General features: G+C 44.7%; 1 non-coding gene across 1 annotated transcript; it reads right to left on the bottom strand.

Moving 5' to 3' along the window:
• Positions 1 to 604: 604 nt before the first annotated feature.
• Positions 605 to 711, bottom strand: LOC138881949 (small nucleolar RNA R71). The gene has a single exon (XR_011403402.1). It is a non-coding gene; the product is annotated as a small nucleolar RNA R71 (small nucleolar RNA).
• Positions 712 to 22,559: the final 21,848 nt, after the last annotated feature.

The following is a 22,559-nucleotide window of genomic DNA, read 5'->3' on the forward strand; positions in this document are numbered from 1 at the left end:
CCAGAATACAAAAACGGTTAGGCAATCCTCAATCAAAGAAAAGATGGCGGGAGATGATGATAATATTGATTTGGCTGCAAGAGAGGCAGCCCAACTCAGAGAGAAAGCTGCAAGAGATGTTGAAGAAGCAGCACTTAGATATGAACAAATTGCTTACGAGGAGGAGAGGGCCCGAAGAATGGCTCAAAATCGGCCCTTGGGTGCAGACCAGTTCGGAAACACAGCTCCCGACCAAGGGAGGCCACTTGGTGATTATTCTAGACTGGTCTACAACCAAGGTTTATTAAGTGTGAGACCACCTCCAATTGCAGCCAATAATTTTGAGTTGAAGCAAGGGTTGCTTCAAACCCTCCAAAACAATTGTGTCTTCAAAGAAAAGATGAACGAAGATCCAAATAATCATCTAATGGACTTCGAGGAGATCGTGAAAACCTTTCAATATAATGGTGTGTCACAAGATATAGCGTACTTACGGGCATTCCCCTTCACTCTGAAAGATGATGCAAAGCATTGGCTTCGAAGCATGCCCCAAGGATCAATTAGAACATGCGAGGAGATGACCTCAAAGTTTCTTGCTAAATATTTTCCCTCAACTAAAACAGGCAAGTTTAGAAGAGAAATCCATAACTTCTGCCAGAATGAGACTGAAACTGTGTTTGAAGCATGGGAGAGGTTTAAAGAGATTGTGCAAAAGTGTCAACACAACGAAATTGAACTTTGGATGCAACTCCAGGACTTTTGGGATGGTTTGACACCGACCTCATGGAGAACATTGAGAATTGTAGCTGGAGGTCAATTGATGAAAAAGACTCCAGAGGAGATAGTTACTATTCTTGATGAATTGTCTGAAGATGCTAATCAGTGGCCCTCGGAGAATTCTGTAAGAAGAAGATCAACAGGTGCTCACCAGGTTGATGCTAACACATTTGTCCAGGTACAGCTTGATGCCATGGAAAAAAAATAAGAAAGCTAATCTTAGCTTCAATACATAATGAGCCTCATGCAGCATGTGACATGTGGAAGAGGACACCCTACTCATGAGTGTCAAGCTTCAATGGAGGAAGTTAATGTTGTGGGTAATTACAATTTCAACGCAATGGGTCAGAAGCACCCCGGGTTTTCATGGAGTTGTGACGACCCAAAGGGTCATCACCTGTTTTCTTACCCATTATGTGCTTTCGAGGCCTTGAAAACCTCATTTAGAGTCGCTTCGATTTGTGTGCGCAGTCCGGACGCGTAGCCGAAAAGCTTAAATATGAAATTCTGTGAAAAATGTTAAGTCTTGACTTTAAAATGAATAAATTTGACTTCGGTCAACATTTTGGGTAAACGGACCCGTACCCATGATTTGACGGTCCCGAAGGGTCCGTAGGAAAATATGGGACCTGGGCGTATGCCCGGAATCGGAATCCGAGGTTCCTAGCCCGAGAAATGAATTTTTAAGTGAAACTGTTTTCAAAAATTGTTTAAGAAACTTTTAAGTGAAAACTGATTATAAAGCAATGGTATTGGGCCTATATTTTTGTTCCGGTGCCCAGTACAGGTCTTATATATGACTTGAGTCATTCCCATGAAATTTGGTTAAATACAGACGTCGTTTGACGTGATCCAAACCTTAATTGAGAAATTTTATGTTTAAAAGAGTTTTGAGAAATTTTATTGATCTTGAGGTTTAATTCGATGCTCGTGATGTTATTTTGGTCATTTGAGTACACGAATATGTCCGTAGGATGTTTTTGAGGTTGTGTGTATACTTGGGTTGGAGTTTCAAAGGCTCGGGTGAGTTTCGAGTGGGCTCCGGAATGCCTTAGCCTTAAAAAGTCAGATGTTGCAGGTTTAGGAAGTTCAGTCTCTGAACCCTCTAGTGCGGTCCACGAGAAATCGCGTGCGACAGCATAGGGGCCAGCGCGGCCGCGGTCGCCTTTATGCGGTCCGCGGTAGAGGTTGTGCGGCCGCAGTCGCCTTTGTGCGGTCCGCCCAGGGTGCTGAACTGCAGGTCTTCAGGGAGGGCCAGCGCGATCGTGGTCGCCTTTGTGCAGTACGCAGTGGAGGCTGTGCGACCGCGATCCATTTGATGTGGTCCGCACTGGGGGTCTGAGAGGGGTATAAAATAAACGGGAATTTCAGTTATTTTTCACTTTTTCAAAACCTCAAAACATAAGAGGCGATTTTTCAAACAACCTTTCTTCTCCAAAACGTTGGTAAGTGATTTCTAACTCATTTTCTTCACTCCTTAACATCTTTTAACATGATTTCAACTTCAAATCAAAGATTTTCATGGGGGAAATTGGGTGTTTTGGGTAGAACCTAGGTTTTTCTAAAATTGGGGATTTGGACCTCAATTTGAGGTCCGATTTCAAAACAAATTATATATTTGGATTCATGGGGAAATGGGTAATCAGGTTTTGGTCTAAACCTTGGGTTTCGACCACGTGGGCCTAGGGGGTGATTTCTGACTTTTGGGTAAAACTTTAGAAAACTCATTCTCATGCGTTGGGGTTGATTCATTTAGCACTTATTGATGTAATTAAGTAACTTGTGACTAGATTCGAGCGGATTGGTGGTGGAATCAAGAGGTAAAGCTATAGTTGAGACTTGAGTGGTGGTCAAGGCATCGAGGTAAGTGTTTGGTCTAACTCTAGCTTGGGAGATTAGAAGTTGAGTCATACTTGCTACTTGCTTCTTGTTGAGTACGACGTATAGGCATGGTGACGAGTATCTATACGTTGGTGTCAAGCATGACCGTGAGTCTTAAACTGAAAGTTGTTGTGTTCTTAAATGACACTTGGGTTCTTTACTTAATGATCTTCTATGATTGAGCATTTTCAATAATTGAACTGAGTACAAGTTGAGTTGAGGTTAGTTATAGCTGATTCTCCCTTCCGGGATGACTAATTCAATATTGTTTTTCCCTTGCTGGGAAAATTATAATATTGTTGTGTTCCCTTGCAGGGAAGTTATAATATTATTTATGTTCCCTTGCCGGGATTTTTTGTGATTGTGTGATGAAATGTAAAAGGGAGCGAGTGGTACACCTACCACAAGATATAATAAAATGGGAGCGGGTGGTACGCCTACCACGAGATATAATGAAATGGGAGTGGGTGGTACGCCTACCACGAGATATAATGAAATGGGAGCGGGTGGTATGCCTACCATGAGATATAATGAATGGGAGCGGGTGGTACGCCTACCACGAGATATAATGAAATGGGAGCGGGTGATATGCCTACCACGAGATATAATGAATGGGAGCGGGTGGTACGCCTACCACGAGATATAATGAAATGGGAGCGGGTGGTACGCCTACCACAAGATATAGTAAAATGGGAGCAGGTGGTACGCCTACCACAAGATATGAGAAATGGGATTGGGTTGCACGCATGCAACAAGATGAAACTGAAAGTGAAAGTTGCCTTATTCCTCTTTATACGTGTTAGAAGTTAAACTGTAGTTTTCTTACTATTCTTTGGTATTCTGTTTTATCTTCTACCCTCGGAGCATGTTTCCCCCTTCCCAACTTTGATTGCTTATTACCTGTTTACTTTTCCGCCATATAGTATATTACTCACAGGTTTATCTGGAGTCTGGTCCTAGCCTCGTCACTACCTCGCCGGGGTTAGGCCAGACACTTACCAGTACATAGGGTTGGTTGTGCTGATACTACACTATGTGCTCTTTTGCACAGATCCAGGTCTTGGACAACAGCAGTAGTGCGGGAGCCAGCTTTCAGTCCAGTGAGACACCGAGGTAGCCTGGCAAGCGTTCGCAGCCCCGCCATCTCCTCTACCTTTATTTTAGTCTGTTATCTCATGTATTCGAGACAAACAATTTATATTTTTCTTTCAAATGGTTGTATTTAGTACTCTTAGAAGTTCGTGAGTAATGTGACACTAGTTATTGGGTAGAAGCATATGTTGATTTCTGTATTATTGTTCAGTTTCTTTAATTTAAGTCTTCCGTACATTTATCAAATTCCGATGTTTTCATGCTATCACTGATAATCGTTAAAAGAAGTGATTTGTTAATGAAGTAAGCTGTTAAGGATTAGCTTGCCTAGCTCACATTAGTAGGCGCCATCAGGACTCCCGAGGGTGGGAGATCCGGGTCATGACAAGTTGGTATCAGAGCTCTAGGTTACATAGGTCTCACAACTCACGGACAAGCTCAGTACAGTCTGAGGGATCGGTACTGAGACGTCTGTATTTATCTCCTAGAGGCTACAGAGTTAGGAAAATCTCACATTTGTTCTTTCTTGTCGTGCGGATTTGTTACTCAAATGCTAATTGGATTTCTACTCTGTTCTTTCACATATAGCGAGAACACGCGCTTCCTCATCTACCGCTCAATAGCCCAAGCCCCCAGCAGCAACTCCCACTAGGGGCAGAGGCCGAGTCCATGCTAGAGGCCGAGGTAGGGACAAAGTTCAGCCCCGAGCAGTAGCACCAGTGGCGGAGCCTCAGGTTGATTTTGAGGAGGAGGTTCCGGCCCCAGCAGTTCTGGTGGGCCCAGCTCAGGTCCCCAAGGGGTTTATAGCTACCCCAGTTCTTCAGGACACTCTGGTCCAATTGGTGGGCCTCATGGAGAGTGTCACCCGAGCAGGTTTGCTTCCTGTAGCCCCAGCCACTTCTCAGGTTGGAGGAGGGGCTCAGACTCCTGCTACATGACTCTGGAGCAGGTAGCTCTCAGATTCAGACTCCAGCAGTTCAGCCAGTTGGAGCAGTTCAGCCGGGTGTAGTAGCTCAGACCGGTGATGGAGCGGCTATGTCTGCCGATGCTTTGTGGAGGCTGGATAGGTTCATTAAGCTCTTCACTACTACTCTCAGCGGTGCTTCTTCGGAGGATCCCCAGGATTTTCTATATAGCTATCACGAGGTTCTCAGGAACATGGGCATTGTTGAGACCAATGGCGTCGATTTTGCTATATTCCGCTTGTCTGGATCCGCCAAGACTTAGTGGAGGGATTATTGCTTAGCTAGGCCATCCGGGTCGCCATCTTTGACTTGGGAGAATTTTACAGTATTATTTTTGGAGAAGTTTCTCCCCGTTACTCAGAGAGAGGCCTATCGGAGGTAGTTCGAGCGCCTCCAGTAGGGTTCCATGATGGTCACCCAGTATGAGACCAGGTTCATCGACTTAGCTCGCCATGCTCTTGTCATACTTCCTACCAAGAGAGAGAGGGTGAGGAGGTTTATCGATGGTCTTATTCAGCCGATTCGTCTTCAGATGGCCAAGGAGGCCGGGAGTGAGAACACTTTTCAGGAGGCGGCCAATGTGGCCTACAGAGTTGAGATGGTTCTGTCGCAGGGAGGTGGTCAGGGGTCGGTTAAGAGGCCCCATCATTCAGGTAGATTTAGTGGTACCTCGTCTAGAGGTAGAGATTCATATGGTAGAGGCCATCCTCCTAGGCCCTTTCAGTCAGCTCTTCAGGCTTTTCACGGTTCTTCAGGTGGATGTAGTCCTCCGATTCAGTATTCTGATCAGCAGTCCTTCAGTGCACTACCAGCACCTATCAGTGCATCGCCACTTCAATATTTTCAGGGTCGTCTGCCCCAGTAGCTGAGGGTTTGTTTTACTTGTGGCGACACGAGGTGCATTGCTAGGTATTGCCCTCGGGCTTCGAGCAGTTCTCCGTATCAGGGTTTCCATGCTATGGTTCAGGCACCAGATGTTCCACAGCCCGCCCAGCTAGCTAGAGGTGGGGGTAGAGGTGATAGAGATGGAGGTAGAGGTCCTAGAAGTAGAGCTCAAGTCACCAGAGGTCGAGGCCAGCCAGCTGTAGGCCGTCCTAGAGAGGTAGTTCAGGGTGGTGGGGCTCAGCCCCAATGTTATGCTCTCCTAACCAGGCCCGAGGCTGAGGCTTCAAATGTAGTTATTACATGTACGATTCTGGTTTGTGATAGAGATGCTTCAGTGTTATTTGATCCAGGGTCTGCATACTCATATGTGTCATCTTATTTTGCACCATATCTGGTCATGCCTAGTGATTCATTGAGTATTCATGTTTATGTGTCTACAACGGTGGGTGATTCTATTGTGGTAGATTGAGTCCATCGCTCTTGTGTAGTTGTGATTGGGGGTCTTGAGACTCGTATGGATTTGTTGCTTCTAGACATGGTCGATTTCGATGTCATATTGGGGATGGACTGGCTATCATCTTACCATGCTATCTTGGACTGTCACGCCAAGATTGTGACCTTAGCTTTACCGGGTATGCCTCATTTAGAGTAGAGAGGGACTCTTGATCATTCTACCCGTAGCATCATTTCTTATGTGAAGGCTCGGCGTATGGTCAAGAAGGGGTGCTTGTCCTATTTAGCTTATGTTCGTGATTCTAGTGCGGAGGTTTCCTCTATTGATTCTGTGCCCGTGGTTTGTGAGTTTCCTGAGGTATTCCCTTCAGACCTACCAGGTATGCCGCCCGACAGGGATATTGACTTTTGCATTAATTTGGCTCCGGGCACTCAGCCCATTTCTACTCCACCGTATCGCATGGCCCCGCCTGAGTTGAAAGAGTTGAAGGAGCAGTTGCAGGACTTGCTTGAGAAGGGTTTCATTAGACGTAGTGTTTCGCCTTGGGGTGCGCCGATGTTGTTTGTTAAGAAAAAGGATGGTTCGATGAGAATGTGCATTGATTACTGGCAGCTGAACAAGGTCACCATCAATAATAAGTATCCACTGCTGAGGATCGATGATTTGTTCGATCAGCTTCAGGGTACCAAGGTATTTTCAAAGATCAACTTGAGATCTGGCTACCATCAGTTGAGGATTAGGGCATCTGATGTCCCTAAGACAACTTTTCGCACTCGGTACGGGCATTATGAGTTCTTGATCATGTCATTTGGGTTGACAAATGCCCCAGCGGCTTTTATGGATTTGATGAACCGAGTGTTCAGGCCTTATTTGAACTCGTTCGTGATAGTCTTCATTGATGATATTTTGATATATTCTCGCAGCCTGGAGGAGCACGAGTAGCATCTCAGAGTGGTTCTTCAGACTTTGAAGGATAGTCAGTTATATGCTAAGTTCTTGAAGTGTGAGTTCTGGCTGAGTTCAGTTGCATTTTTGGGTCATGTTATATCAGCAGATCAGGTTGATCCGAAGAAGATTGAGGTAGTCAAGAACTTGCCTAGACCAACATCAGCTACAGAGATTCGGAGTTTCTTGGGATTGGCAGGCTACTATCGTCGGTTTGTGGAGGGGTTCTCATCTATTGCAGCCCTAATGACCAGGTTGACCCATAAGGGTGCCCAGTTCAGATGGTCGGATGAGTGTGAGGCGAGCTTTCAGAAGCTCAAGACAACTCTGACTACCACACCAGTGTTGGTTTTGCCCATAGGTTCAGGGCCTTACACAGTTTATTGCAATGCTTCCTGTATTGGGCTTGGTGCAGTGTTGATGTAGGATGGTAAGGTCATTGCCTATGCTTCGAGGCAGTTGAAGATTCATGAGAAAAACTATCTGGTCCATGATTTAGAGTTGGCAGCCATTGTTCACGCATTGAAGATTTGGAGGCATTATCTGTATGGCGTGGTATGTGAGGTGTTCACTGATCACAAAAGTCTTCAGTATTTGTTCAAGCAAAAGGAGTTGAATTTGAGGCAGAGGAGATGGTTGGAGTTGTTGAAGGATTATGATATCACTATCATATATCACCCGGGAAAGGCCAACGTGGTGGCCGATGCTCTGAGTAGAAAGTCAGCCAGCATGGGCAGTCTTGCTTATATTCTGGTCGGTGAGAGGCCGCTTGCGTTGGATGTTCAGGCTTTGGCCAATCGATTTGTGAGATTGGATATCTCTGAGCCTAGCCGAGTATTAGCTTGAACGGTCGCTCGATCTTCATTATTAAAGTGTATCCGTGATCAACAGTTTGATGATCCCCATTTGTGTGTCCTTAGAGACACGGTGCAGCGTGGAGGTGCCAAGTAGGTTACCTTAGGTGATGATGGAGTTTTGAGATTGTAGGGGCTTTGTGTGCCTAATGTGGATGGTCTTCGAGAGTTGATTTTAGAGGAGGCCCATAGTTCCCGGTACTCTATTCATCCAGGCGTCGCGAAGATGTATCAGGATTTACGGCAGCATTATTGGTGGCATAGAATGAAGAAGGATATTGTTGCATATGTGGCTCAATGTTTGAATTGTCAGCAGGTTAAGTATGAGCATCAGAGGCCTGGTGGATTGTTTTAGAGGATTGAACTTCCCGAGTGGAAGTGGGAGCAGATCACTATGGACTTCGTTACTGGACTTCCGCTGACTCGGAAGAAGTTTGACGCAGTTTGGGTCATTGTTGATAGGCGGACCAAGTCAGTGCATTTCATTCCTGTGGCAGTCTTCTATTCATTCGAGAGGTTAGCCGAGATCTATATCCGGGATATTGTTCGCCTTCATGGTGTGCCTGTGTCTATCATTTTGAACCGAGGTACGTATTTTACCTCGCATTTCTAGAGAGCAGTTCAGTGAGAGTTGGGCACTCAGGTGGAGTTGAGTACATCCTTTCATCCCTAGATGGACGGCCAGTCCGAGCGGACTATTCAAATTTTGGAGGATATGCTCCGAGCTTGTGTCATTGATTTTGGAGGTTCGTGGGATCAATTTTTTCCTTTAGTAGAGTTTGCCTACAACAACAGCTACCAGTCGAGTATCCAAATGGCTCCTATGAGGCTTTGTATGGTAGGCGATGTCGATCTCCGGTTGGATGGTTTGAGTTGGGGGAGGCTCGGTTGTTGGGTACGGATCTGGTTCAGGAGGCCTTGGACAAGGTCCAGGATCATTCAAGAGAGGCTTCGTATGGATCAGTCTAGGCAAAAGAGTTATACAGACTGCAAAGTTCGAGATGTGGCTTTTATGGTTGGTGAGCGGGTATTGCTCCGAGTGTCGCCTATGAAGGGCGTGATGAGATTCGGAAAGAAGGGAAAGCTTAGCCCTAGGTTCATTGGTCCATTTGAGATTCTTGATAGAGTGGGAGAGGTGGCTTATAGACTTGCATTGCCACCTAGATTATCAGTCGTGCATCCAGTATTTCACGTGTCCATGCTTCGGAAGTATCACGGCGATCCATCCCACGTGTTAGATTTCAGTACTGTCCAGTTGGACAAGGACTTATCTTATGAGGAGAAGCCGGTGGCTATTCTAGACCGGCAGGTCCGTCAGTTGAGATCGAAGAGTTTTCCTTCGGTTCGTGTTTAGTGGAGAGGTCAGCCTCCTGAGGCATCGACTTGGGAGTCCGAGTTTGATATGCGGAGCCGTTATCCTCATTTATTCCCCGACTCAGGTACTTCCTTCTTCTATCCGTTCGAAGATAAACGGTTGTTGTAGAGGTGGAGAATGTGACGACCCAAAGGGTCATCACCTGTTTTCTTACCCATTATGTGCTTCCAAGGCCTTGAAAACCTCATTTAGAATCGCTTCGATTTGCGTGTGCAGTCCGGGTGCATAGCCGGAAAGCTTAAATATGAAATTCTGTGAAAAATGTTAAGTTTTGACTTTAAAATGAATAAATTTGACTTTGGTCAATATTTTGGGTAAATGGACCCGAACCCGTGATTTGACGGTCCTAGAGGGTCCGTAGGAAAATATGGGATTTGGGCGTATGCTCGGAATCGGAATCTGAGGTCCTTAGCCCGAGAAATGAATTTTTAAGCGAAGAATTGTTTAAGAAAATTTAAAGTGAAAACTGATTAGAAAGCAATGGTATCGAGCCCGTATTTTGGTTCCGGCGCCCGGTACAGGTCTTATATATGACTTGAGTCATTCCTGTGCAATTTGGTTAAAAATGGACGTAGTTTGACGTGATCCGGACCTTAATTGAGAAATTTGATGTTTAAAAGAGTTTTGAGAAATTTTATTCATCTCGAGGCTTAATTCGACACTCGTGATGTTATTTTGGTCATTTGAGTACACGAAGATGTCTGTAGGATGTTTTTGAGGTTGTGTGTATACTTGGGTTGGAGTTTTGAGGGCTCAGGTGAGTTTCGAGTGGGCTCCGGAATGCCTTAGGCTTCGAAAATCAGATGTTGCAGGTTCAGGAAGTTGCAGTCTCTGAACCCTCTAGTGCGGTCCGCGAGAAATCACGTGCGACCGCGGTCGCCTTTGTGCGGTCTGCGGTGGAGGTCGTGCGGCCACAGATGCCTTTGTGCGGTCCGCCCAGGATGCTGAAATGCAGGTCTTCAGGGAAGGGCCATCGCGGCTGCGGTTGCCTTTGTGCGGTCCACGGTGGAGGTTGTGCAGCCGCGGTCCATTAGATGCGGTCCGCACTGGGGGTCTGAGAGGGGTATAAATAAATGGTAATTTCAGTTATTTTTCACATTTTCAAAACCCCAAAACATAAGAGGCGATTTTTCAAACAACCTTTCTTCTCCAAAACGTTGGTAAGTGATTTCTAACTCATTTTCTTCACTCCTTAACATCTTTTAACATGATTTCAACTTCAAATCAAAGATTTTCATGGGGGAAATTGGGTGTTTTGGGTAGAACCTAGGTTTTTCTAAAATTGGGGATTTGGACCTCAATTTGAGGTCCGATTTCAAAACAAATTATATATTTGGATTCGTGGGCGAATGGGTAATCAGGTTTTGGTCCGAACCTCAGGTTTCGACCACGTGGTCTCGGGGGGGGGGGTGATTTCCGACTTTTGGGTAAAACTTTAGAAAACTCATTTTCATGCATTGGGGTTGATTCATTTAGCACTTATTGATGTAATTAAGTAACTTGTGACTAGATTCGAGCGGATTGGTGGTGGAATCAAGGGGTAAAGCTATAGTTGAGACTTGAGTGGTGGTCAAGGCATCAAGGTAAGTGTTTGGTCTAACCCTAGCTTGAGGGATTAGGAGTTGAGTCATACTTGCTACTTGCTTCTTGTTGAGTACGACGTATATGCATAGTGACGAGTATCGATACGTTGGTGTCAAGCATGACCGTGAGTCTTAAATTGAAAGTTGTTGTGTTCTTAAATGACACTTGGGTGATTTACTTAATGATCTTCTATGATTGAGCATTTTTAATAATTGAACTGAGTACAAGTTGAGTTGAGGTTAGTTATAGCTAATTCTCCCTTGTCGGGATGACTAATTCAATATTGTTGTTTCCTTGCCGGGAAAATTATAACATTGTTGTGTTCCCTTGCAGGGAAGTTATAATATTATTTATGTTCCCTTGCCGGGATTTCTTGTGATTGTGTGATGAAATGTAAAAGGGAGCGGGTGGTACGCCTACCACAAGATATAATGAAATGGGAGCGGGTGGTACGCCTACCACAAGATATAATGAAATGGGAGCGGGTGGTACGCCTACCACAAGATATAATGAAATGGGAGCGGGTGGTATGCCTACCACGAGATATAATGAATGAGAGTGGGTGGTACGCCTAGCACAAGATATAATAAAATGGGAGCGGGTGGTACGCCTACCACGAGATATAATGAAATGGGAGAGGGTGGTACGCCTACCACAAGATATACTGAAATGGGAGCGGGTGGTATGCCTACCACAAGATATGAGAAATGGGATCGGGTTGCACGCCTGCAATAAGATGAAACTGAAAGTGAAAGTTGCCTTATTCCTCTTTATCCGTGTTAGAAGTTAAACTGTAGTTTCCTTACTATTCTTTGGTATTCTGTTTTATCTGCTACCCCCGGAGCATGTTTCCTCTTTCCCAGCTTTGATTGCTTATTACCTGTTTACTTTTCCGCCATATAGTATATTACTACATAGGTTTATCTGGAGTCTGGTCCTAGCCTCATCACTACCTCGCCGGGGTTAGGCCAGACACTTACCAGCATATGGGGTTGGTTGTGCTGATACTACACTATGTGCTCTTTTGCACAGATCCAGGTCTTGGATAGCAGCAGTAGCGCGGGAGCCAGGTTTCAGTCCACTGAGACACCGAGGTAGCATGGCAAGCGTCCGCAGGCCCGGCGTCTCCTCTATCTTTATTTCAGTCTATTATCTCATGTATTCGAGACAAACAATTTATATTTTTCTTTCAAACGGTTGTATTTAGTACTCTTAGAAGTTCGTGAGTAATGTGACACCAGTTCTTGGGTAGAGGCATATGTTGATTTCCGTATTATTGTTCAGTTTCTTTAATTTAAGTCTTCCGTACATTTATCAAATTCTGCTGTTTTCATGCTATCACTTATAATCGTTGAAAGAAGTGATTTGTTAATGAAGTAAGCTGTTAAGGATTGGTTTGCCTAGCTCACATTAGTAGGCGCCATCATGACTACCGAGTGGAAAATCCAGGTCGTGACAGGAGTTCACCTGGGGTTACAACAAATTCATGACAACAAAATAACTCCAGATTTCAAGGAGCTCATGGTTTTGTGAATCAGCGGAGGCGTAACGACCCGACCGGTTATTTTAAGAATTAACACCCCGATACCCTATTAACTGCTATTGTGAGTTGACGGGAAGATTTATCTGTAGTTTCGGAGAGTTTTGGGACACTTAGTCGCTAAATGACAGCTTATGTTTTAAATTTTGGACTGTTGTCGGAGCAGTGTAAAAACAGCCTAAAAATAAAATTTTGTTGGTTCCGTTAGCTCTATTGGGTGATTTTGGGCTTAGGGGCGTGTTCAGATTGTATTTTGGAGGTCCGTAGCTTATTTAGGCTTGAAATGTCAAAAGTTGAATTCTTGAAGATTCCGGTTTGATAGTGATATTTTGATCTAAGGTTCATAATAGAATTCTGAAAGTTGGAGTAGCTTTGTAGTGGTGAATGTGACGTCTATGCAAAATTTTAGGTCATTCGGACGAGGTTTGATAGACTTTTTGATCGAAGGCGTAATTTGAGAGTTTTTGGAGTTCTTAGGCTTGAATCCATGGTTAATTCGATGTTTCGATGTTGTTTTAGGTATTTTGAGGATTGATATAAGTTTGGATAGTGGTATATGACTTGTTTGTGCTTTTGGTTAAGGTCTCGGGGGCCTCGGGATGATTTCAGATGGTTAACGGGGAGTTTGGGAGATTGTTGGAGCAACTTCAGCTGCTGATCCTATTATCATAACTGCACCGGCGGTTAGGGAGCCGCGGGTGCGATGCCGCAGAAGCGAGATCCAGCCGCAGATGCGGCCAAGGGCGAATGAGGTAAAAGCAGCAGATGCAGAGGTTGTGTCGCACCTGCGAGCCCGCAGATGCAGAGCTTGGGGCGCAGGTGCGGATAAGGAGGATTAATGAAAAACTGTAGAAGCGGTTGATTATGCACAGGAGCGGACCTACAGGTGCGGCATTGAACCGCAGATGTGGTATTGCTGGGCAGAACATATAAATAGATGTCTTCGCGAATTTGAGTTATTTTTCATCACTTTTCAAACGGGAAGAAGCTTTAGGGAGCATTTTCAAGGGAGATTTTCAGAGGGGTTCATTGAGGTAAGGTCTTTGGTCCTTAAGCTCGTTATTGTGGTGATTCTTATCATTGTAAGCATAAAATTTGAGGGAAAATCAGTGGTAAATTGAGGGTTAGGGCTTGGTTAATTGGAAAGCTTTGAGTGGTGATTTGAGGGACCATTTGAGGTCCTTTTGGTACTTTTGGTATGACTGAACTCGTGAGAGTATGAGGATTCTGAAAATGTAAATTTTACCTGATTCTGAGACGTGGGCTCGGGGGCGTTTTAGTCATTTTTCCTAATTTTGCGTATTAGCTTAGAATTAATTAGTGGAATCAGTTACTTGAAGTTATATTTACATTATGCAATTGATTTGAATAGATTTTGTCCATTTGAAGTCGAGTACTCGTGGCAAGAGCGTGGTTTCGGGTTTATTTTGGAGTCGGTTCGAGGTGAGTGGCTTGCCTAACCTTCTGTGGGGGAACTCCCCTTAGGATTTGGTATTGTTGATAATTGAAATACCTTGTGCGTGGGGTGACGAGTGCATACTTGTGCTAATTGTTGAAAATCCCATTTTCATTAATTAACTATAATTGTGTTTCTTTTTCCTGTTTATACGACTTGCAAATTTAAGCCTACTGTTAGCTTAGGGAAGCATCTCTAATTGACTTAATTTCTTTACTTGCTCAAACTACCTTATTTGGACTCTGTGCAGCATGCTAGGTTAGAAATACATGTTGTACCTTGGTATGAAATTTGAATTGATATGAGTGTTCTTCGTGTTGTTGCTGTATGTTTACTTTGGGACTACGGGACGGTATCCCGGGAGATCCCCCTGTATGTTTACTTTGGGACTACGGATTTGTATTCCAAGAGATCCCCCTGCACTTCTATATTGGAACTACAAGACTGCACCTAGCAGATTCCCCCAGCATTGGATATTTACATTTAGGACTACGAATCGGTATTCCGGGAGATCCTCGCGCATTATGAGTTGGACTACGGGACGGTATCCCAGGAGATCCACTGGATATTTATATTTGGGACTATAGGATGGTATCCTAGGAGATCCCCGGTTGTTATCTCTGTGTTGAGCTATATTCCTTTTCGTGATTATTTTGTCTCTGTTGTAGTAGTTATTGTTCTTTCTAGCATGTTGTTACTTCTTACTGTTGCACTTAATTATATTGTCTTATTCTAAACTGTTATACCTTGTTTTTCATTTAAAGTTAGTAGGACTCTGACCTTCCTCATCACTACTCGACCGAGGTTAGGCTTGGCATTTACTGAGTACCGCTATGGTGTACTCATGCCCTTTCTATGCATGCTTTTCATGTGCAGATCCAGGTATTTCGACTCAGCCCTACTACCCTTGAGGCGAGGCGATTCTCTAGAGACTTCGAGGTATATCTGCCACATCTGCAGACCGAGGAGTCCCTTTCCATTCTCCCTTATAGTATCAGCCCTTCTGTATTTACTTTTGTTGAAACATTCCGTAGTTGGACACTTGTAGTTATCCAATAGCTCGTGATTTAATGAGATTCTAGGTTTTAGGAAATGTTGTTTCAGTTCGAGAGTTCGTATTGTATATGCCGAGAGGCATCTTAAATGCTTCATTATGCTATTTTTGTAGTTTATGGATAGTTTTATCCTGTTATTTTCTGTTTTCCGCAATTTATTAGGGTTACCTAGTCGTAGAGACTAGGTGCCGTCACGATAGTTCACGAAGGGTGGACTGGGGTCGTGACAAGTTGGTATCAGAGCTCTAGGTTTATAGGAGTCATGAATCACAAGCCGTTTTATTAGAGTCTCGCGGATCGGTACTGAGACGACTGTACTTATCTACAAGAGGCTATGTAACTGTTAGGAAAATTCCACTTCATTTGATTTCCTTGTCGTGTGAGATTTTTGTATCACAATTCTAAACTTTTGTCTTCTATTCTCTCATAGATGGTGAGGACACGTGCTACCAGAGATGATCAGGCACCCGCGCACCCTACTGGAGCCGTCAGAGGTCAGAGCCGGGGTAGAGGCCGAGGACGCGCATGTAGTGCAGCCAGAGCACCCGCGCGAGCTACCACCAAGGTGCCATCAATAGTTCCAGCCGGAGTCCAGGCACCTGATATGCCTACTGCTACTACTACTCCAGCTCTTTAGGAGACTCTTGCACACTTCATGATCATGTACACCACTCTGGCTTAGGCAGGGTTGCTTCCCCTTGCTGTAGCTATATCTCAGGCTAGGAGAGGAGCACAGATTTTTGCCACCCGCACTCCTGAGCAGCAAGTGCATGTTGATCAGGTCCTAGAGATTATTCTTGTATAGCTTGCAATCCCATATCAGCCCGAGGACAGGGCAACGACTTCCGAGGATGAGCAGCTGAGGCTTGAGAGGTTCAAGAAGTACAAGCCTCCTTTATTTAGTGTTCTAGCATTAGATAATGCTTTGGGATTTCTAGATGATTGCCACCGTATTCTCCGTACCAGAGGTATATCAAGATCGAGCGGGGTTTCCTTCACTACTTTCTAGCTTCGAGGAGACGCCTATGAGTGGTGGTGTACTTACGAGTTAGATAGTCCGGATGAGGCAGCTTCCCTAACTTGGACTTAGTTTTCAGATATGTTCCTGAAAGAGTATGTTCCTCAGAGCCTCAGGGACGCATGGCACGTGGAGTTTGAGCATTTGCGCTAGGGTACTATGACTGTCTCGGAGTAAGCTGTCTGTTACACTAGCTTGACTAGACATGCCCCAGCCTTGGTTTTTACTGTCCGTGAGAGGGTTCGCCGGTTTATTGAAGGGCTTATTCCCAGCATCAGGTCTATCATGGCTCGTGAGTTGGAGATGGATATTTCTTATCAGCAGGTGGTGAGCAATTCTAGGAGGATAGAGGTATGCATGCTAAGGACAGAGAGGAGAGGGAGGCCAAGAGGTCTCAAGAGTCGGGCCATTATTCTGGTGCTCGTGCTCCAGCTACAGTTCGTCATGGTAGGAGTTATATGAGTCGCCCTATTCATTCAGCTCTTCCAGTAGCTAGTGGTATTCTGGCTCCTTCTAGGCCTCAGGAGCATTATTACGCACCTCCAGAATCTAGTGCGCCTCATGCGTGGGGTGCTTTCAGTGGTCAGTCCAGCAGACCTAGACCGAGCCAGCCACAGCTGCCACATCCTCCCAGAGATTTTTTTGAGTATAGTGACACACTCCATATGGGAAGGGATTGCCCCAGACTTAGGAAGGGTGCACCTCCACAGACTTATCAGCCACAGCGTGTCCCGCAGAGTTCTCAGGCTATGGTTATAGCCCCATCTGCTACGCCATCTGCTCAGCCAGCTAGGGGTGGAGGTCGGAGAGGTAAAGGTCACCCTAGAGGGGGAGGCCAGGCCAGATATTATGCCCTTCCTACCCATACCGAGGCTATCGCCTCCGATTTTGTCATCAAAGGTATTGTTCTAGTTTGTCATAGAGATGCATCGGTTTTATTTAATCCAGTCTCTACCTATTCTTATGTGTCTTCTTATTTTGCCCCACATTTGGGTGTGCCTCGAGATTCTTTGAGTAACCTTGTTTATGTTTCGACTCCTGTGGGAGATTCTCTTATTGTAGACCGCATTTATCGGTCGTGTGTGGTTGCTCTTAGTGGTTTTGAGACCAGAGCCGATTTATTATTGCTTAGCATGGTAGATTTTGATGTTATCTTGGGCATGGACTAGTTGTCGCCCCATTATGCTATTCTTGATTGTAACGCCAAAACTGTAATGCTGGCTATGCTAGGTATACCGCAAATAGAGTGGAGGGGTACCTTAGATCATACTTCCAGTAGAGTTATTTCATTCCTTAAGGCTCAGCGTATGGTTGAGAAGGGGTGTGACGCGTATCTAGCTTATGTGAGAGATGTCAGTATTGATACCCTTATAGTTGATTCAGTCCTAATAGTACGAGATTTTTTTGATGTATTTCCAGCTGATCTTCTGGGCATGCCGCTCGATAGAGATATTAATTTTGGCATTGACCTGTTGCCGGGAAATCAGCCCATTTCTATTCCTCCAAATCGTATGGCCCCTTCTGAGTTGAAGGAGTTGAAGGATCAGTTATAGGAATTGCTTGATACGGGTTTCATTCGGCCCAGTGTATCACGTTGGGTGATCCTATCTTGTTTGTGAAGAAAAAAATGGTTCTATGCGTATGTGCATTGATTATTGCCAGTTGAACAAAGTTACAGTGAAGAACCAGTATACTTTGCCACGTATTGATGATTTGTTTGACCAGTTTCAGGGTGCACGAGTGTTTTCTAAGATTGACTTGCATTCAGGTTACCATCATTTGAAGATTCGGGAGCCAGACATCCCGAAGACTACTTTTAGGACTCGGTATGGTCATTACGAGTTCCTTGTCATGTCATTTGGGCTGACCAATACCCCAATAGCCTTTATACATTTGATGCATAGTGTGTTCCGGTCGTATCTTGACTTATTCATCATTATCTTTATTGATGATATTCAGGTATATTCCCGGAGTCGGGAAGACCATGAGCAACACCTGAGGAATGTACTTCAGATTTTGAGGGAAAAGAAATTATACGCAAAGTTCTCGAAATGTGAGTTTTGGTTGGATTCTGTGGCATTCTTAGGCCACGTGGTATCGAGTGAGGGTATTCGGGTGGATCCAAAGAAAGTGGAGGCAGTGCAGAGTTGGCCTAGACCGTCCTCAGCTACAGAGATCTGTAGTTTTCTTGGCTTGGCGGGTTATTACCATTGATTTGTTGAGGGGTTTTCATCCATTGCAGCACCTATGACCAGGCTGACCCAGAAGGGTGCTTCGTTCCAGTGGACGAAAGAGTGTGAAGCGAGCTTTCAAAAGCTCAAGACAGCTTTGACTACAGCCCCACTTTTGATCTTGCCTACAGGTTCGGGGTCCTATACTATCTATTGTGATGCCTCGAGGATTGGCCTTGGAGCGGTATTGATGTAGGACGGTAGGGTGATTGCCTACGCATCCAGACAGTGGAAGGTACATAAGAAGAATTATCCTGTCCATGATCTTGAGTTAGCTGCTATTGTTCACGCCTTGAAGATCTAGCGTCATTATTTGTACGTTGTGCCTTGTGAGATTTATATAGATCACCGGAGTTTGCAGCATCTGTTCAAGCAGAAGGATCTAAATTTGTGCCAGAGGAGGTGGTTAGAGCTGCTGAAGGACTATGATATCACTATTTTGTATCACCCAAGCAAGGCCAATGTGGTGGTCGATGCTTTGAGTCGCCGGGCGGAGAGTTTGGCTTATCTACCAGCAGTAGAGAGGCCCATGGCGAAGGATGTTCAGGCCTTAGCCATTCAATTTGTGATTTTGGATCTTTCAGAGCCCATCTGGGTCCTAGCTTGCATGGTCTCTCAGTCTTCCTTGTTTGATCGTATCCGGGAGCGTCAGTTTGATGACCCTCATTTGCTTGTCCTCAAGGACAAGGTTTTGCACGGTGATGCCAAAGATGTTACTATTGGTGATGATGGGGTATTGAGGATACAGGGTCGGATTTGTGTACCAAATGTTGATGGGCTTCAGGAGTTGATTCTAGAGGAGGCCCATAATTCGCGGTATTTCATTCATCCGGGTACCGCGAAGAGGTACCAGGATTTGATGCAGCACTATTGGTGGAGGTGGAGGAAGAAAGATATAGTTGGGTTTGTAGCTCGGTGCCTCAATTGTCAGCAGGTGAAGTATGAGCACCAGAGACCGGGTGGGTTGCTTCAGCATATAGAGATTCTGGAGTGGATGTGGTAGTGGATCACCATGGACTTCGTAGTTGGACTCCCACGGACTTTGAGGAAGTTCGATGCCATTTGGGTGATTGTGGATCGGCTGACCAAGTTCGCATACTTCATACCTATTCTTGAGAGCGACTGGCGGAGATTTATATCCGGGAGATTGTTCGTCTGCATGGTATTCCAGTTTCCATCATTTCAGATAGGGGTACTCAGTTCACATCACGGTTCTGGAGGTCCATACAGCATGAGTTGGGTACTCGGGTGGAGTTGAGTACAACATTTCATCCTTAGACAGACGGACAATCCGAGCGTACTATTCAGATTATTGAGGATATGCTCCATGCGTGCATGATTGAGTTTGGAGGGTCTTGGGATCAGTTCTTGCCATTGGCGGAGTTTTCCTACAACAACAGCTATCAGTCTAGCATTCAGATGGCACCGTATGAGGCTTTATATGGTAGGCGGTGTAGATCCCTAGTGGGTTGGTTTGAGCCAGGTGAGGCTAGATTATTGGGAACAGACTTGGTTCAGGATGCTTTGGAGAAGGTTAAGCTGATTCAGGATAGACTCCGTACAGCCCAGTCCAGACAGAAGAGTTACATGAACTAGGAGGTTCGTGATGTTTCCTATATGGTTGGAGAGCGAGTTCTGCTTCGGGTTTCGCTTATGAAGGGCGTTATGAGATTTGGGAAGAAAGGGAAGTTGAGTTCGAGGTTTACTGGTCCTTTTGAGATATTACGTTGTGTTGGGGAGGTTGCTTATGAGCTTGCCTTACCTCCCAGCTTGGCAGGAGTTCATCTGGTATTTCATGTTTTGATGCTCCGTAGGTATCATGGTGATCCATCGCACGTGTTGGATTTCAGTTCAGTCCAGTTGGACAAGGATCTATCTTATGTTGAGGATCCAGTGGCAATATTGGACAGGCAGGTTCAGAAGCTGAGGTCAAAGAACATTGCATCCGTAAAGGTTCAGTAGCGGGGTCAGCCGATCAAGGAGGCAACCTGGGTGACCGAGCAGGATATGAGCAGTCGTTACCCTCATCTTTTCACTACTTTAGGTATGTCTCTATGCTCGCTCGAGAACGAACGAATGTTTAAGTGTAGGAGGAGGTAACGACCCGGCGGTCGTTTTAAGAATTAACGCCTAGATCCCCTATTAATTGCTTTCCCCATGATTGTTTCTACTATTGTGAGTTGACAGGAAGATTTATCTGGAGTTTCAAAGCATTTTGGGACACTTAGTCCCTAAATGAGAGTTTAAGGTTTAGAATTTGGACCGTAGTCAGAGTGGTGTAAAGACGTCCTCAAAATGGAATTCCGTTGGTTCCGTTAGATCCGTTAGGTGATTTCGGGCTTAGGGGCGTGTTCGGATTGTGTTTTGGAGGTCGGTATCTTATTTAGGCTTGAAATGTCGAAAGTTGAATTCTTGAAGTTTTCGGTTCGATAGTGAGATTTTGATATAAGGGTCGGAATGGAATTCCAAAAGTTGGAGTAGCTCCGTAGTGTTGAATGTGACATGTGTGCAAAATTTTAGGTCATTCAAACGAGGTTTGATAGACTTTTTGATCGAAGGCGTAATTTGACAGTTTTTGGAGTTTTTAGGCTTGAATCCATGGTTAATTAGATGTTTCGATGTTGTTTTAGGTGTTTTGAGGATTGGTATAAGTTTGGATAGTGGTATATGACTTGTTCGTGCTTTTGGTTAAGGTCCTAGGGGCCTCAGGATGATTTCGGATAGTTAACGGGGAGTTTGAGAGATTGTTGGAGAAGCTTCAGCTGTTGATCCTATTATCATAACCGTACCGGCGGTTAGAGAGCCGCAGGTGCGATTCCGCAGAAGCGAGACCTAGCCGCAGATGCGACCAAGGGCGAAGGAAGTAGAAACACCAGATGCGGAGGTTGTGTCGCACCTGCGAGCCCGCAGATGCGGAGCCTTGGGCGTAGGTGCGGATTAGAAGGATTAATGAAAAACCGTAGAAGCGGTTGATTATGCACAGGAGCGGTCCCACAGGTGCGGGCATTGAACCGCAGATGCGGTATTGCTGGGCAGAACATATAAATAGATGCCTTCGCGAATTTGAGTTATTTTTCATCACTTTTCAAATGGGAAGAATCTTTGGGGAGCATTTTCAAGGGAGATTTTCATAGGGATTCATTGAGGTAAGGTTTTTGGTCCTTAAGCTCATTATTGTGGTGATTTGTATCATTGTAAGCATGAAATTTGAGGGAAAATCAGTAGTAAATTGAGGGTTAGGGCTTGGTTAATTGGAGAGATTTGAGTGGTGATTTGAGGGACCATTTGAGGTCCGATTTTGGTACTTTTGTTATGACTGAACTCGTGAGAGTATGAGGATTCTGAAAATATAAATTTTATCCGATTCCAAGATGTGGGCTTGGGGGATTTTTGGTCATTTTTCCTAATTTCGTGTATTAGTTTAGAATTAATTAGTGGAATCAGTTACTTGAAGTTATATTTACATTATGCAATTGATTTAAATAGATTTGGGCCATTTGCAGTAGAGTACTCGTGGCAAGAGCGTGGTTTCGGTTGATTTTGGAGTCGGTTTGAGGTAAGTGGCTTGCCTAACCTTGTGTGGGGGAACTCCCCTTAGGATTTGGTATTGTTGATAATTGAAATAACTTGTACGTGGGGTGACGAGTGCATACTTGTGCTAATTGTTGAAAATCTCTGTGCAGCATGCTAGGTTAGAAATACCTGTTGTACCTTGGTATGAAATTTGAATTGAATTGAGAGTTCTTCGTGTTGATGTTGTGTGTTTACTTTGCGACTATGGGACGGTATCCCGGGAGATCCCCCTGTATGTTTACTTTGGGACTACGGATTTGTATTCTGGGAGATTCCCCTGCACTTTTATATTGGAACTACGGGACTACATCCGGTAGATTCCCCCAACACTGGATATTTACATTTGGAACTACGGATCGGTATTCTGGGAGATCCCCGTGCATTATGAGTTGGACTACGGGATGGTATCCCAGGAGATCCACTGGATATTTATATTTGGGACTACAGAACGGTATCTTGGGAGATCCGGTGTTGTTATCTCTGTGTTGAGTTGTATTCCTTTCCGTGATTATTTTGTCTCTATTGTAGTTGTTGTTGTTCTTTCTATCCTGTGTTACTTCTTACTGTTGCACTTAATTATATTGTCTTATTCTATACTATTATACCTTGTTTTTCATTCAAACTCAGTAAAACCCTGTCTTTCCTCATCACTACTCGACTGAGGTTAGGCTTGGCACTTACTGAGTACCGTTGTGGTGTACTCGTGCCCTTTCTATGCATGTTGTTCATGTGTAGATCTAGGTACTTTGACTCAGCCCTACTACCCTTGAGGCGAGGCGATTCTCCAGAGACTTCGAGATATATCTGCCGCGTCCGCAGACTGAGAAGTCCATTTCCATTCTCCCTTATAGTATCAGCCCTGCTATATTTACTTTTGTTTAGACATTCCAGAGTT

The sequence above is a fragment of the Nicotiana sylvestris genome, chromosome 1, assembly GCF_000393655.2.
Source record: "Nicotiana sylvestris chromosome 1, ASM39365v2, whole genome shotgun sequence".
Lineage (NCBI taxonomy): Eukaryota > Viridiplantae > Streptophyta > Magnoliopsida > Solanales > Solanaceae > Nicotiana > Nicotiana sylvestris.